The sequence below is a fragment of the Triplophysa dalaica genome, chromosome 14, assembly GCF_015846415.1.
Source record: "Triplophysa dalaica isolate WHDGS20190420 chromosome 14, ASM1584641v1, whole genome shotgun sequence".
Lineage (NCBI taxonomy): Eukaryota > Metazoa > Chordata > Actinopteri > Cypriniformes > Nemacheilidae > Triplophysa > Triplophysa dalaica.
The window spans coordinates 15264552-15281636 of record NC_079555.1 but is presented as its reverse complement, the minus strand read 5'-3'; the positions used below and the strand labels follow the sequence as shown (position 1 = coordinate 15281636).

The window sequence follows — 17085 nt, the reverse complement described above, 5'->3', positions numbered from 1 at the left end:
TCCTAAAATTACTTAGAAAAACAGGACTATAACACTATAAAGTAACACAATGAATGCTTATACTAGAATATTTTATATAGTTTGGTCGCCAAATGTCACAAATACATCTTAATTCTTCAACCAGCAGTATCCACTTTTCCTAAAATAATTATCTGATGGACACAACCAAAATAATTCTACACAAGGAAAGTAAATGGTTGTCAATCAATAATAATCTGCTTTGTATGCTTGACAGCCAGTCATACAGGTTTGCAACTAAATAAAGGTGCGTCAAAGATTTCTGTGTTTTTGGGTAGCTATCCCTTTAAAGCTAAAAACAGGTTTGAGAGAGCGATAGAGAGAGGGAAAGAGGGTAATGAGTATCTGAGCATTTGCCAGCAGATTCAGTTAGGTCAGTGCAAAGCTCTAAAGTTAATCCTGTTAGCTCTGGAGTTACTGTAGCGCCGAGACCTGTTTTGAGTATTTATGCAGAGAGGGCAAACAAAATGAAGAAAACACATCCTCCTTAAAACAGACTCAAGGATATTGTCAATATTGCTGCCCGTACAGCAACCTATGTCAAGAGAAAGAAATCGTGTTTGATCTAGTCCAGTCTGGTGCTCATCACAGGAGAACAAACAGATGCTTTTGACCTACTTTATGAGTAGAGCAAATAGATATCTGTTAGTTTAAAGATGACCTGAAATAACTTCACATACTATAAATCACAGATATTGAGACTACAGTAGCCTACAGTGAACAAGTCCAGCGGCCATTACACACGCAGTTTCTGCCAATCTCATGTTAATCTTTATTACTGTTATCTTTGTAGAGTGTTTAGTTGGATCACATTCATAATAGACAGACACTGCTGTATGATTATTTCCGAAAACAGGCGAACCCTGAACGTATTGGTGGGGGGAGTTGACAGCAGCATGAGCAAACAATATATCGTCGCATGATCCCTGCATAACTGTTGATTAGAGGTGGGCAGAATGGCCAAAAATCTATTTCACGGAATGAGTAATTTAATTTCACGGTAACTATTTATTTCCTTTATTTAATAATTACAGTTCATTTAAATGCTCACCATAGTGAAAATGCAGGCAAGTTATGAAAATCAAGTTTATGAAAGATAAGACAACCTTTATAAAATTGAAGTATATATGCACAAACAATGAGAGTACAGTATATGACTGGAGTTATAAACTGGTGTTCATGTGGTCTGAACTGTAGGTCTTTATTGCTCTTCACTCTCTATTCGATGAGCATTTTTACTGTTGCGATAGATAGGTCAAAAGAATATGTGATACGTTGATTTGTGATGGGTGGATTAATTCACTTGTTCAAAATAACGCTAGTCCCTGAAATACACTTCAAGACTTTTAAAATCTGAACGGATCTTTTTTAAACTAGACATCATACACTTGCAGAAGTTTCAGAGGAAAAACACTAACTGATCAAATCTGTAGACTGGCACAGACTTTCTTTAACAAATCCAGACTGAAAATCTGGGTAAAATCTGAAAAAAAGTCTTGTAGTGTACTTTAGCCTTAACCTGCAGAGTGCCGAGTAAACCAATCCGTTTTCCTCGGAATATACGGAATAGAAAAATCTCTTACGGTTGGAATTTTATTCCGCTGTAACGTAATATTCCATCATTCTGCCCAGCCCTACTGTTGATTCACTATAAGTTTGTGTTGTGTACCTTATGCACATAAGCGCCGATTGCCAACAAAAAACAGACGTATGATGACTCAAGTTTGACTGGACTGATAAACTCAATTTATCAGTTTAAAACGATCTTCAAATCCAGCGTAATATACAATGTTTATATAACAATCATCACTCATATGCAGTGAACAAACAAACAAAGCTGAACTTTGCAAACACAGTGCTCTCTCTCTCTTGCTCCAGCTGGTTGACGTGTGTGTGCACATGCTCCTTCTCCCGCTCTTTCATCTCACTCTCACAGGTTGACGCGTGGATTAAGAAAAGTTGTTACGTAAGGGAACTTTATGTTTGAAAAAACTTTCCGAAACCTATACGAACGCTGGGGGAGTGTATCGAACACAGAAGTACTACGTCATACGTCCAACTTCATTTTTTAACAAGTTGACCATGTCAAGCATGAGAAGCCAGCAAGTTTAAAATTTTAAAGAAGTCAGAATGCATGAAACACTGTGGCACCCCACCTTAATAATTATCTATATTTATTTGAAGACAATATGAAATAATTGAATGTACTTTTTTTACACAGTCCGTTGTACCTTTACTTAATTTTTTTTATTAGAACTCATTTTAATACCACCTAGTCTTATATGTTTTTTAGTTCACGCAGAGCGGAAATGGTTAAAGCCAAGCGGGTTTGGCGCTAGATAAAGGTTTAAGAGGATATAGATGCAAAAGATCAATTACATAAATGTTCCTGAGAGCGCCTGTGATGTGATTCTCGTGTGATATCTTGTGTAGACGCGCAGCTCAATTTAAACAACCAAAATAGCCAAATATTTTAAAAGTTTGTTAGGCTATGTGTCGTGGTCCAGATGAAAGAAGCAAAGGTCTGGATCCGGCCGGCGGTCCACCAATTGAGGATGTACTTTTTGTAATCTGAAGAACCATTTTTTACCAAAACAAACCTTTTTTACCACAAAGAACCTTTTGTTCTTCAGATGTTAAAGGTTCTTAGGGAACCAAAAGGTTCTTCTACCACTGCATCAATGAACCTTTGGAAACCCCTTTTTTTAAGAGTGCATTTCAAAGTCATGAGTGCAGTCAACCTTTAAATGAGCAAATACTGGATGCTACTACAAGATTATGAGATGAAGGTGTGAGTGTGTAAAATAAAAGGCTGCAAAAGCTCAAATCCTTATGAAAACAACAGGAGGCTTTATCCAGAGAAAGCTATATCGTATGGCAAACACAAATACACATAAGTCTAACACAACTGAATGTCTTCAAATCAAAAGTATCCTACCAATCGAATATGTACATCCATTAAAAACTTTTATATCATTAGAACACAAAGCAGGTTATGAGAACAACCAAGGTGCCCCTTACCTCAAGCAGAAGTCTCTCACTCTCTTCAACTCTTTAGGATGAACGAGTGCCATTCCTCAACCCACCAGGATCATTTGCTTCTGTCTTCTCTCCATGTCTTCCTCTTTTCCCATAAATCACCTTTAGATTACAGCCAGGCTCCGGTTCTTATTTTACCTAGGTGGCTCTGCATGTCTGTGTATATCACATCAACATGAAATAAGTCAGTTTAACCAGAAATAGTGTTTTTAATGATCGTGTATGTGCAGAATCTGTTTCTTTTGGCCGCGGTATGTGCTGTGCTTCGGCTATGAGTGTGTGTGTGTGGGTAATGCACTTCTAATCCCTTAGTGTATGTGAGTGCAGGTGCTTAGCAGCAGAGGGTCTATAGGGAATAAAACACAAATGTCTTGATTCAACACACAGTATAAACAATGCTGACTTGCAAACTTCAGAATATTGGCGTCTCATTGCACAATTAACACCAAATCCATCTTCAACTGTCTCGGAAACACTCACCTATGTCAAGACACGCTACGCACACACTTTAAGAAACACAGGCGTACTTGAGTAAGTGGATTAGAGTGGCAAAAGTAGGACACTGTTTGATGCTCTTAGCCACGATCGTCCTTGACATGGCAATCATTTAGGGCACATGAGACAGGCCGGTGACCTCATTCTAAGGTTGGGCTGATAGACGATGCTGATGGCTGATAGACATCACGATGCCGGCATCGTGATTCCAGCAAATGTTTCACATCGTCACATGACGCTCGCTGCTCTGTGCTGCAGGCTGCAAATAGTGTTGTTAACAAATATGAACAAAGCTTATGGGCATCAAAACCCACACTGTACAGATCGGACTAGCCTGACTTTTTAACTGTGAAGCTCGCACTGTATAACGAAGATGTGTCTGCGCAGCTCGTGCCAAACACGCCTCACTTTACATTGTCATAGTCCATCGCAATGTTTCACTGTAGCCTTCGTCCTGTACCAATTTGGTAGACGTCACATCGCCCAACCCTACCTCATACAAACAATCGATTAACTAGACAAAGAAAAAGAGAACAGTGGGTACACGCATATGTTTGAATCAGAGCAACTGACGATTTTTGGAACAGAGTTTGTCTGTGCATGTTAGCCAAAACCAAACCAATTCTGGACACACACACACAAGTACAAAAACCTGCTGCCTAGAACCTATTCAATAACTTTCTTTGTGTCAGGTGAAACTGTCAAACGAAAAAAGTATGTGAGAGAAACAAGCCACCTGGTTTTCTTTTTATTTTCTTTGTTTTGCTCCGACCATCCCTCTGTGACTTCTGAACTCCCTTAGCTTCCTTTTTTTTAACCTCAGTATGCACCCCACAACTATTGTGGCTGAATACCAATTCCAAGTCAACATAAAAATCTACTTCATTCCATTTTTGAATGCACGTTGAAAGTTTAAAAACACATTTTTGAACGTACTCCACATTATTAAAATTATTAATTTTATTATCTAACTGTTCATTTTTAAATGGACTGTTCTGATAATATTATAAATCCTGATTACTTTAACCAGTTAAACCCCTACCATGCTGGTTCAAAGTAGACGGTCAATAAAACCTCAACCGTCTCATAAAACAAACGGTTGTCATTTTCTGAGCGTATTGACGTTGCTTATACCCCGCCCTCAACTGCAGATCGCATTTTTTTCCGATGCATTGCGATGCTAATGTGATTGATACATCAAAAATAAAATGCTATTAAATATGTGCCAACGATTGCCGTTTTTTGTAAATAACATATAGTTCTTAGTACGTCTTATCTGAAAACATTGTTTTGACAGACGATATAAATACATCTTTCATTAACATTTAAGGACGACTTACAAATGAAAGAAATTAATTCCAATATTCATGTAGTAAGTATTCAGCATACATCATAAAACTGTTTCGTACAATTTCTAATCAGGGTCCATTGGGAACTGAATTTTATGGAGGGGGTGAATCTTGCACAACTACACTGTTCTATGAGTGAAAAACATTGTGTATATTGTAAAAAAACTTGGTTTTACAAATACAATTGTAGTTTTACAGATAAAAAAACATAACAGATAATGTCCTAAAAACTGTAATTTAACAAAATTTTACAGAAAAATAAAGGAAAATACGGTTTTATTAAAATACTATCAAAAAACATCAAATAACAGAAAAAAAAAATGCACATTTACAAGACAAACTGGAAAACATGTAATTTTACAAAACTGTTATTTATACTCTTAGTTAATCTTTGAAAAAGTCAAAACAAATTATTACAGAAAAAGATTGTAGAAGAAAACAAGAAAAAAACCGTACCTTTTTCTTACATTGTAGCTGTGCTTACTAACAAAACGTTTCTGCAATGAACAAATAAATATCACAAAAATAGTGTCAGAAATACAGCATGTCTCAGAATTGCCTTATTTTTGAGAACACTTCAAAGTGTAAAACATACTTATTCTCTCGGCTGTCATTAGGATAAATGGGAATTCAAGACTTGCCATCCCCAGCTATCACACAACCCCCACCTAACCACCTGGTAGCCATCACTTCTGATGAACCAATCCGTTTCTGATAGTAAAAATATCACCTTCTATTGTTTCTCATCGAATATGTTGTTCCACACAGAAAACCATCAAATTAAAGAAGTAAAACAGGATTAATGGGCATGTTGTGCTGAAACACACAGCCCTGTTTCAATACTATCCCACATCCACATAAATGCTCAAAGGAGTTCGTTGTTTGTGCTTTTATGGCTAACATTGTTTATGAAAAGGTTTTTCTGCTTTGATCAATAAAGATCTTGGGGAAAGGTGCGGGGAATGATGAAACGAAGAATGCGTGCAAGAGAAATAAAGAAAAATACTCTGTGATGAGAAGAAAACGAGGAAATGCGTCTTGACAGTAATTGAAAACATTCATTATTTCTCTTCAGCACCTGTCAAGGTCTGTTCATCCACCGCACACAAACGAACACAAAGCACTAGAAGAGAACCCAAAACACAGTGTCCTCCATTAGAGTACAATATTGAACTCTATCTTTAAACATCACACAGTGGCAGAGACATCTCTCTCGACGTGTTATCAGAAAGATAAAGGGGCTGATGGGAAGGATCTTGATGTCTGTGAACATACTAGATGGACTGTCCTATCGCTAATGGCACTTCTCAGGTGTGAAATTAATCGCCTGAACTTTCAGATACACACACAAACCTCTCTATTAGTGCGAGTCAAGCGGTCTTTTAGTCTCAACACAGCCGAGTTTTACCTAAAGGAAAGCAATCCCGATGGGAGGCCATTCATTTATCAGTTTTGTTTCTGCTTTCATCTAACCATCTTCTCCTCATCTCAGCAAGCATCTTTCCCTTCAGTCCATTTACAGTCATCAATGGGAGAAAAATATACAAACACACATTAGTCATATATTCTTTTCAGACCATCTTGATATTTTTGACAATATTTGTTTTTTCTTTGAAGAACTGATAGGGAAGAGGAAAAAGATAGAAATTTTGATTCATATTTTAGATTATATTTTAGAAACATGAAAATTCAGTACTTTACCAAGTTGTTTCGAACTCATATTCTGCTTTTTATGTACCTGACATTATTTGACAGATAGGGTAGAGGAGAATTTGTATTTCTGGGTGAATGGTCCCTTTAAGAATTAGACATGGGTATGTGTACATGAAGGCGTCTAGTGGTGGCTAGTAGGGTGAAGGTTCATTTTACTATCAATGAAGCAAATTAAAAAACGTATTTCTTGTGAATTTTGTAACCCAAAAAGCAAAACGTTAAAGAACAATCCTTAAAGAGTCAGACCTCTGGAAAGTGTCAAGCACAGGTTTTCCTCAAACAAATTTAATTTTCTTTGCTGCCGGGCTTTTTTTCAGAATCAAGCCGCTGTAGCCCCGACGATGGAAGAAAGCTCAGATGCTCAGTGGGGCTTTAAGAATCAATAATCAGGACGGACAAAGTCGCTCGGAGGAGGAAGTGCAGTAAACCTGGACGGTGTGCTTTCATGTAGTTTCAATCTAAAAGGTTACTGATGTCATCTGGAGGTGTGTGTCTGTGTATGATTCAGCGCTTGCTTTTTCTGTCCCAGTGGGCCGTGAAGATCATAGTTTGGTCTGTTCTCTGTCAACCAAAGAGGCATTTAAATCGGGCGGCTGTATCTAAACATTTGATATGAACCTCTTTAGTTGTATTGTGTGCATGACTTTCCTCACAGATATTGATATGGCACATACAGACCTGAATTGGTATAAATCATGTTGGCGCTGAAGGAAACGTAACAATAAAAGTGTTTCCGCAAGGATTTGGTGAAACTATGAAGCTTGATGATGTCATACGCTAATTAACATATTCGTGACTTCATCACTTAGTTTAATATTGCGTTCAAGACACCTCTTAAGAGGGATATTTCCCGTCAGAAAAAAGCCATAGTAACGTCTGGATTTACTAAAATTATAAGTATTTAATAATATTAATGTTACTAATGATTTAGTAGCATTAAAACATTACAAATATCACTTAATATTCAAAAAGCACCGTTCCATGAATTATTTCCAGGTTGAAGTGGGAATTATCGAATTTCCGAGAGCGCGTGATGGCAGAAAAAGTTGCTATTACTCTCTGAACATTACATACAGCTTATTTGTCGTTGTCATTTACATATTTTCTGTTGTTAGTTCTGTTTTATAACCAAGAAACACTGTCTGATAAAATCACCACCCACACCTGAAAGAGAGGAAACCAGGGCATTAGCCGTTAGGCATTTTTTGGCTAAAGGTTGTAGGCTCTTCATTTAGCGTCTTTGGCCTGTCACTGCCATCTGCCACTCACTCACAGATGTGTTTCCTGCACCAGGAAAGCGAGACCTCGCGCATGCGGGGCAGTACTGAAGATATTTTACCAATGAAAGAATGGTTCATCCGTTTCAGACGCTATAGGTTTGTCGTTATATACGTCTTCTGAAAAAAAGCCCAGAAAGGGGTTTGAAAAGTCACCAAATCTAGTGAAAGACTTGCAAACTTTGCATCAATGGTCGGACAAACTACGATCGAATTGGAAACAGTGCGTCTTCATGGCGGGGAGGGTTAATGGCGTGGTGGCCCACCATGGCAAAATGAATGTAGCAAAAACACTGAATAGGTTGGACTGGACTTGGGCCTACAGGGAAAACAAAATGGCATCATCCAAGCAGCATGGTCGCAAGTTTTACATTCTCGACACATCACGTAAAGCAGGGTGTATGTGCGTACGTGTCACCGGTGGTTTATAATGAACGAAGGGTCCGCTAGATGGAAATGTCACTGTGGTGATGGGGAGCTGAACTGTAATCACATGAAAAGGTCAACTGAGTGTTTCCAATCACGCAATAGAACGAAAACAACAACAAAAGATAGCGAGCAACCTTATATTCACACTAATAAAGATGAATCCAATGCTGCTGTGACATAACACTTTCAAGTGTTTACCAATCAGCAGCTGCTTAGGGTCGAAGGCATCCGTATTATATCAACTGGTAATGTGATCCCAGTGAAAGGGAAAAGGTTATTCATACTGGCCTTGAATGGAGACCTTCAGCACATCACACTTATGAAGGCATGCTATCAGAGTCAGGCTTAATTATTCTTTTGTGTATGGAACAGAAACATGCATTAAAAATCACAATCTGTTGTGGGCATGACAAAAGACTTGATTGCTTTTCCTTTTCTTTACTTTTTTGAAAGATCATATCTATGACCGTGTTTGTTGCATGCCCTATTGAAAGAGGAGGCTTTGCCATTTCTTTCCGTTTTTGCAAATGAACTCTTCAAATATATCCATTTTATAATTGGCCTATGCCAATGGTAGAAATTTCTATTTTTCGTCTGTGGATCACTTTATTAAATTATGAAAAATTATTAACGTCCTAAAAGGTCGGCTGTAACAGTGCAGTCATTTCTCATGGGGAGCAAATTGAAACGTGCTGGGTCACTGGTAGGAAATTTGCCAAATAAATTAGCACATAGTTATTATGCTTTCACAGAACTATACATAATGGAATGGTTAACTTGATCATAAGATAAAATCTAGGTCAAAGATAAAATCTAGTTCAAACAGAAAGGTGTGTAAGAACTGAGCCATGCTTTCTGAATGCCCAGTAAGGGTCAATCAATACTATATTGTTAAATAAATGACATAAGAAAAAGGCAATACTGTTTTTTCAAAACACATCAAATGTTCACTTTGCAGAATAACGTACATTTTAGTGTGAGGCAGGACAAATCATCTCCCACAGGGTCACATTCCGCAGAGTTCAGTTCAATTCCTTCTTCAGGATTCCTCTAACATCACAGACTGGAGAGCTTCTTATTTATAGCCACAGTTTGGTCAGAAAACTTATTCCAACAAGACAACAACCCTGTGCACAAAGCAAGATTCAAAAATAATTGGTCGATTCAGTCTAATATGCAAGAACTTGACTGGTCCTAGACCTGAACCCTGCTGAACACCTTTGAGCCAAACACTCAAACCCAAACACATCGATGACTTGTAGATAGAGGTTCGTTCATTTCAGAACAGAAAAGCCCTTTACAAAACAGTTTAAATAAGAGTTACTGAAATAGATAAACATGCTCATTAGATATGGCATCCCAATGCATTTGTTTTGTCCATATGGTGTATCTATATACAGTTTCTAATCCATTTGTACAGCTTGCTCTGATGCTTTTAGTGTGATTTAAGTCTAGAGACACAGTTTTGAATTAAAGAAACTCTGGAGATTTGTCTGCTTTTAGTTTGCCCCACATTCAGCGCTTATCTTAGAGGTGACTTCTAAAGGGTATCAAATGCCCTGCAGTTTGTCCCCGAGTAAAGGGGCTATAGCAAAACATATCTCAAAAATAGTCAAATATAACCATGTCATTCCTTCACAGAAATGATGCTTTAAAGATTTGTCTCCAGAGTAATCAAACATTATGAGGATTAGGGCTGCAACGACGTGCGTGAAATGCATCGACGCGTCATATTATTTACATGTATCTGCTGTAATGGCAGTTTCTGTTCCCGGGCATGTGTAAGTTAATAAGCAGAACAAGAAAAAGTATAATACACTAGCAAACAGTGGATTCCCCCTCCGCCTGGAATGCGATCACAGCATGGAGACGCAATCACGAACGGACAGAGAGTGACACGTAGATGAAAAGTTTCATAATAAGTTACTTTACTTTAACACTACGTTTTATTCATTTTGTGTGAATTACTGTTTTCGATAGCTGTACACGAGGAATAAACCAATATATGTTACAATGTTTTCATTATTCTTCATAATCTCAAGATGATAGTGTAGGGTTTTGTTTTAAAAGTATTTTCAATGCACTGTGTTAAACATGTAACATATCTCTTCTTGTTGTGTTGTAATAGTTATTTGTTTCGGGAGAAAAATGATCCCCGCGACTTCAGAAAGAGAAGGTGCTTTAAGTGCATCATTGTGCTTCTGGGATGTGCATGAGTGCTTTTATGCCACTCTGTATACGGTTATAGTTCTGTGCAATAAACAGAGATAGATAGTAGTATTTTTAATCTTACTCAAGCAAATTATGAGATTGTTTAACTTGGGAGTAAAAAAAAAACAGCATAAATCATGCTCTAGAATTTCATAAACAGATTTTTATGAAATACTATGAAAATGGGGCAGTCGTGGCCTACTTGTTGGAGAGTTGGACTTGTGACCAGAAGGTTGCTGGTTCGATTCTCAGGGCGGGCGGGTAAAAACTGAGGTGCCCTTGAGCATGGCACCTTACCCCCATTTGCTCCCCTGGCGCTGCAGTGATAGCTGCCCGTTGTTCCGGATGTATGTGTTCATTACTCACTGGATGGGTAAAATGCAAAGGTCACGTTTCGGGTATGGTCATTTCTGACAAATAGGTCACTTTCACTTTTTGAAATGTTTTTTACATTTAATACAGTACTTCAGTACATTAAAAAGCCAGTATTTTTCAACTTTTAAAATGAAAACTACTTAATTAAAAAAAATCAAGGATCAAAAAGTTAAAACAACAACATTTATTTATGAAATGTTGTGGAGTAAAAAGTATGAAATATTTTATAATTTATTATTTATTGGAAAGTTTGCCAAAGGATTAATAAAGTAATCCAAAAAGTCTTTATTATAAATCTAAAAAATGACTGTTTATTTTTTGATAAATCGACTAATCTAACGATTATTTATATTTATACAAATATATAATATTATTATTGCAGATACTGATGGCTGATCGTTCAGAACATTTCTGTTTAAGACTGCACTACATGGCCTCAAAACAAACACATGAACTAAAAGTGAAATGAGCTCATGCACCAAGTCAAATTGGTCTAGATTGCGTTGGAATCATATTTTCACCACATTATTATTTATGAGAAGTCTATTCAGTTCAAGTGCAATTCTCAATTTCGTGGCAACACTGACACTTTGGTTGCTCTCACAGGAATGTATTAATGCATATGAAATCAGGATTTGACATTCCAAACGATGTTCCAAGGACATAGAGGGATTTTATATATTTTTATTTTTATATACTTTATATAGGTGGGGATATGTAATACATACAGCCTATATGGTTTATGTGGGTATGCCAGCTGAAATGTAAACGAAACAAACACACAACAACAACAAGAAATGAAAAAGTTATACATTATTATATGTACATAACAATGTACCTGTATTCACTATACATTTGATGTGAACCATATTCATGAATTCTTGTCCAGATTATTTCTACTCTGGATATCCTAACATTTTCCAGGTCTAAAAACACATCTTGTAAAACAAGCCCATGAAATTCACATCATTTTCATTTGCAAATCTAATTACAAAACATAACTAATAGTTCAATAGTCTTTTGAGTTATGCAACCCCTGAAAGATATTTTTTTCATTAAGGAATACTCCGCTGTCCGCTCACCATTTTCTGCTCGAGGATCTCTACTTCCCTCTTGGTCACATCTCACTGGACGTCTACCCAGCATCTCAAGCTCAACCTTGACGAGACAGAGGTGGTGTGTCTGCCAGACAAGGTCCCACTCAATTAATTTCTGCACATCTCAGAGGATAATCTAACATTCAGTCTCCAGGTGTAAAACACTCATTGCAGGCCACATTTCGACAACTGACATTAGGAAAATAAAGCCCTTCCCCAGCAATTATGCTACAGTGAACTTATCTCTAGCATGTTTCACAGCTTGTGACAGTACTACATGGAATTGCCCAGTGACTGCTGTTGGACGGTCTAAAGCATATAAAAAACAAAAAAGTTCTAGTCATCTCGCAATGAGTTTTTCACAGCGTTGTGCATGAATTTTGGCCCAATCTTCTTTGCAGATTTGTTTTAATTCAGCCACATTGGAGGGTCTTTGAGCACAAACAGCCTTTTAAAGGTAATGCCACAGCATTTCAATTGGATTTAAGTCCGGACTTCGACTAGGCCGTTCCAAAACCTTTTTTTGATTTTTTCAGCCATTCAGAGGTGGACTTGCTGGTGTGTTTTGGATCATTGTCCTGCTGCATAACCCAAGTGCGTTTAAGTTCACGGTTATGAGGTCACAAACTGATGGCAGAACATTCTCTTTTAGGATTTTCTGAGATGAACGCAAAATTCATGGTTCCATCAATTATGTCCAGTCGTCCAGGTCCTGAAGCTGCAAAGCAGCCCCAGACCATCACACTAGCTCCACCATAGTTGACTGTTGGTATGATGTTCTTTATATGAATACTGTGTTAGTTTTACGCCAGATGTAACGGGATGCACACCTTCCAAAATGTTAAACCTTTGTTTCATCAGTCTACAGAATATTTACCCTAAAGTTTTGGGGATCATCAAGAGGTTATTTTAGCAAATGTGAGTCAAGCCTTTGTGTTCTTTTTGGTCATCAGGGGTTTTCGCCTTGGAACTATCCCATGGATGCCATTTTTGCACAGTCTCTTTCTTATTGTAGAATCATGAACACTGACCTTAACAGTTCATTAGATGTTGTTCTTGGATCTTTTATGACCTCCTGGACGAGTGGTAGTTGTGCTCTTGGATTCATTTTAGTAGGCCGGCAACTCCTGGAATGGTTTACCACTGTTCCATGCTTTCTCCATCCTGGATAATGGCTCTCACTGTGTTTCGCTGGAGTCCCAAAGCCTTAGAAATGGCTTTGTAACCCTTTCTAGACTGATACATTTCAATTACTTTGTTTCTCATCAATTCTTGAATTGCTTTAGATCGAGGCATGTGTTGCTATTTGAGATATATTATACTACTTCAGTTTGTCAGACAGGTTCTACTAAAGGGATTTCTTGATTCAACAGGTCTGGCAGTATTTAGGCTTGAGTGTGGCTAGTGAAATTTAACTCAGTTAATCAATTCATCACAGTTCATTCATGATTTACCAAAGGGGGCCAATTACTTTTTCACATATGGTCAGAAATGGTTGGATTGTTTTTTCCTTAAGAAATAAAACCATCATTCAAAAACTGAATTTTGTATTTACTCTGGTTTTCTTTCAGTAATATAAAAATGGTTTGATGACCTGAATCATTTAAGCATGACAAATATTAAAGAAAAAAAAAATCCTGAAGGGGGCAAATACTTTTTTACACCACTGTACATCTAAAAAATTGTTTATCAGTGAGCGCTTGACCAAAAAACGTCAATAAAGATTTGATTAAAAAAAAAACTTCTATAAACCTACAATTTGTATTTACAGATTCTCACAAAGGGAAATGTTGAGCACATGCTCTCAAAAACTTTTCTGTTACATCCATAACGTACTGTATGGCTATTTTCCCTTCAAAAATCACATGTATAAATTTATATTTTTCTGATGTCTGAACTATCAAATAAAATTGTGTCATCGAGTACAGATTACCCACCCCACGAAACTCATGTTTAAAAGAAAAAGTGTGTGGCTACCCACCTCTGTCTCGCTGCCTCTGTTTGTGATGAATCATCTGGGTAGATTAACCACATTTGATCTTTACAACCTAGAAATAAAAACCAAGATAGTAATCCCATTCTGAAAGTTCATTGATTGGTTAATCAGAGGTTCCATTAAGTCTCTGCATGATGGAATCTACATGACTAACCCCTGATAAAGCTATGCTTCATTCATTCCTTACCCACAATGCACTTCCATCACTGCTATGGGTTGCTATGGGGATTAATTATCTTTAAATCAGAGCAGACGATCAGCCCAATGATAACACCACCTCACATTGGTCTCGGTTCAGCAATACAGACACAACCGTTGACTCGCAGTACACTACTGCTGAGGCTGATGCTACAGATAGGAGAACCAACAATCTTTATAGAGGAGCGGGAGAGATTGGTGGGAGCCAGAGTTATTCCCCAGATATTCAATGCCTTGTAAAACGTAAATAGATTTAGATATGTTTAGATGCTACTGCTTAATGAGACACAGCCCTTTAAGGTGCCCAGTGGTCTTGGATCAACTCTTGCTGAAAAAAGGTGCAGGGGCCGGATTCACGAAAATGTTCTTAAGACAAAATATAAGAACTTTCTTAAGATAATTTATATGAAGTTCGTAAGAATGTTCATGAGTGCAATTCTCAAACATTTCCTTAAGAACATCTCAATTTTTGTCGTAAGAATAAAATAATATGATTAAACTCACATACTCGTGTGGTAACTGTATGTGTTTATCTATTGTATACAATAATCGTAATGTGTGTCAGAAGCAAATCGTATTCTCATGTAGCCTTTATATATTAGCATGTGATGTCTTAAATGGCATTTACGATCGCATGTTAGCTAATAGCCGATGTTAGCGAGCATTAAAAATATATTTATTATAATATAAAAAATATTAAAATGTTTGTATGTTACTACGGCATAAGACTTGTGACCCTCTCAGTTTTGAGTCCTTTTGTCCCAGAATAATGTAAAAATCACTATAATAATGAAAGCTAAAGTGAGCTTGACCTTATTATTATTATATCAAAATAAATATTCCTTAATGGGAAGTAAACATCTAAATTATGATTCTGGCTCAATACAATACACGTCACATATGAAACAACCAAATAAACGTATTAAACATTTTACCTTTTTAAGATTAAGACATACGCGCGAATTTGGATTCTTGTTAATTTTTTTCAAAGATCAATCTTGAGATTTTTTTTCAATTAGAACTGAGGAAACATGGCAGTTAAGAATAATTTTCTTCTTAAGAATGTTTTGTGAATGCGGCCCCTGATGTCTGGCACTGCTCAGGGTCTTGTTTAAGGTATTACCCATCATGCATTGGCTAACATTGAGTTAACAACGGCAGAAAATGCCCAAATCTAAATGAAAGGTGAATTGCCCCTGTATGGATTATAATAGAGTTGACACACTTTTAAAGCCAAAGAAAGAGTTTGGCTCTAAATAACCAAATCGGTCTATGATTCAGAGTTGAACCTAGAAGAGCTGAGCACTTGATGACAAGCCAAAACGATGTCAAACAGTTTCGTCAAAGTATTTCCAGAGGGAAAGAAAGAGAATATTATATAAACCATCAATTCAAGTCCATATGTGCAGCGTCCTCACACATGACTGAATCAAACATCAAATCTTATTCACCTTGACAGTTCTGACTCATGAGAACCTCTTATGTAAGGCGTGCAAAGCATTATAAAAATGATAACGTTAAATATTCGTTCAAACTGATAAATACCCGAGAAATAGGCTATGTTGTTGACACAAAGTCTTTAACTTACCGTGAAATTACGCCATGCTACGTCCTGAAAAAAAAACAGGAAGCAGGTGTGTATGATCTAAAAAAAGGGCCGGACACATTATAAGCCTCATTAGGGAAGGTCATGAACATATTATCGCAATAATATTTTAAATTATTTGTATGTTTAGATAACAAACATAAATAATTATTTAAAAAGCAGCCACATATGATTGCTTACCACTTCAGAAGCAACCGGTTGGCAACAACTTCCGGTTGGTCATATGTAAAATTGCATGATTATTACCTCCGGATATCAAATGCTTGAAACTTAGTGAGATTATTCATCATAATAACTATTATTTTTATAATAAAAAACAATATATCATAACAAAAATATGCATGTACGTGTATCATATGTGTGGAATATCATTCTTTATTTAAATAACTGTGTAATACTTCTCAACTTCGCAATGCTGCATTGCCCTCTACGGGTAGAAGATGAAGACAAATTTAAAAAACATATCAAGTACAACGGAAATGGGATATTCCGAGCACGAAGGCGGAAGTAACGTCTGGATTTACTCACAATTCAAGTATTTAATAAAATTAAAATATTTATGTTACTAATGCTTTACTAACATTGAATCATTAAAGTAGGACGATCTGTTTACCTTAAAAAACTAAAATTCCATAAATAACTTCCGGGTTGAAGTGGGCATTATCGACGCTCCGAGAGCACGTGCTTAATAGTTCAAAATAGATGGTGTTTCCATACCATTCTAATTTTCAACGCTCTTCTGTCAGATATTTCTTTCAATGTCTTTAATTTTGATTAGACTATTCATATTCATAGACAAAGCAATGCAAACTCAAATTTATTTTGTCTACTCATGTAAAATATCTGTTTACCTAATTTTAGAATTATGTCCAAAACACTGAACACCAAAGCATTGGAAATGTATAACATTCTTAGTAATGTCATTGTAAAATGTGACTTTGATTGTTTTTATAATTTATACGGCATCTGTTATTTTCCTCTATCAGCTATATGTCCCCATCGATGTTTTTGTTTTTGTGTTGTATGTTAAATATAACTAAATGAGAAAAAGTAGATGACAGTATTACGTTTTGTGGAACTATACTGTCACCTAGTGGTTGATAATGAGAGTGAAGAGGGTACTTGCTTAATGTAAGGAACAAGGTAGATCATAGAAATTACACACCAAACAGTTATACAAATATAATATATACGACCTTCAATATTATCTTTACAAATAATATTTGTATAATTATATATTATTACTTACATTTAAAGTGCAAAAGAGGAAACACACAGCACC

The 17085-nt window shown here is 36.6% G+C and overlaps 1 protein-coding gene across 4 annotated transcripts in view; it reads right to left on the bottom strand.

Moving 5' to 3' along the window:
* Positions 1-16044, bottom strand: part of sphkap (SPHK1 interactor, AKAP domain containing) — a 114497-nt gene extending 98453 nt beyond the window's left edge. Inside the window, exons 1-4 of one of the 4 annotated variants that reach the window (XM_056765844.1) lie at positions 15984-16044; positions 15786-15842; positions 13985-14051; positions 3040-3213 (exon numbers count right to left, since the gene is read on the bottom strand). The gene's annotated coding sequence lies outside the window, so the exon portion shown is untranslated. Of the gene's footprint in view, positions 1-3039; positions 3214-10733; positions 10787-13984; positions 14052-15785; positions 15843-15983 lie in introns of those variants that run through there. The other 3 variants (XM_056765848.1, XM_056765845.1, XM_056765846.1) reach the window with 3 other exon arrangements.
* Between the last annotated feature and the right edge of the window lie 1041 nt (positions 16045-17085).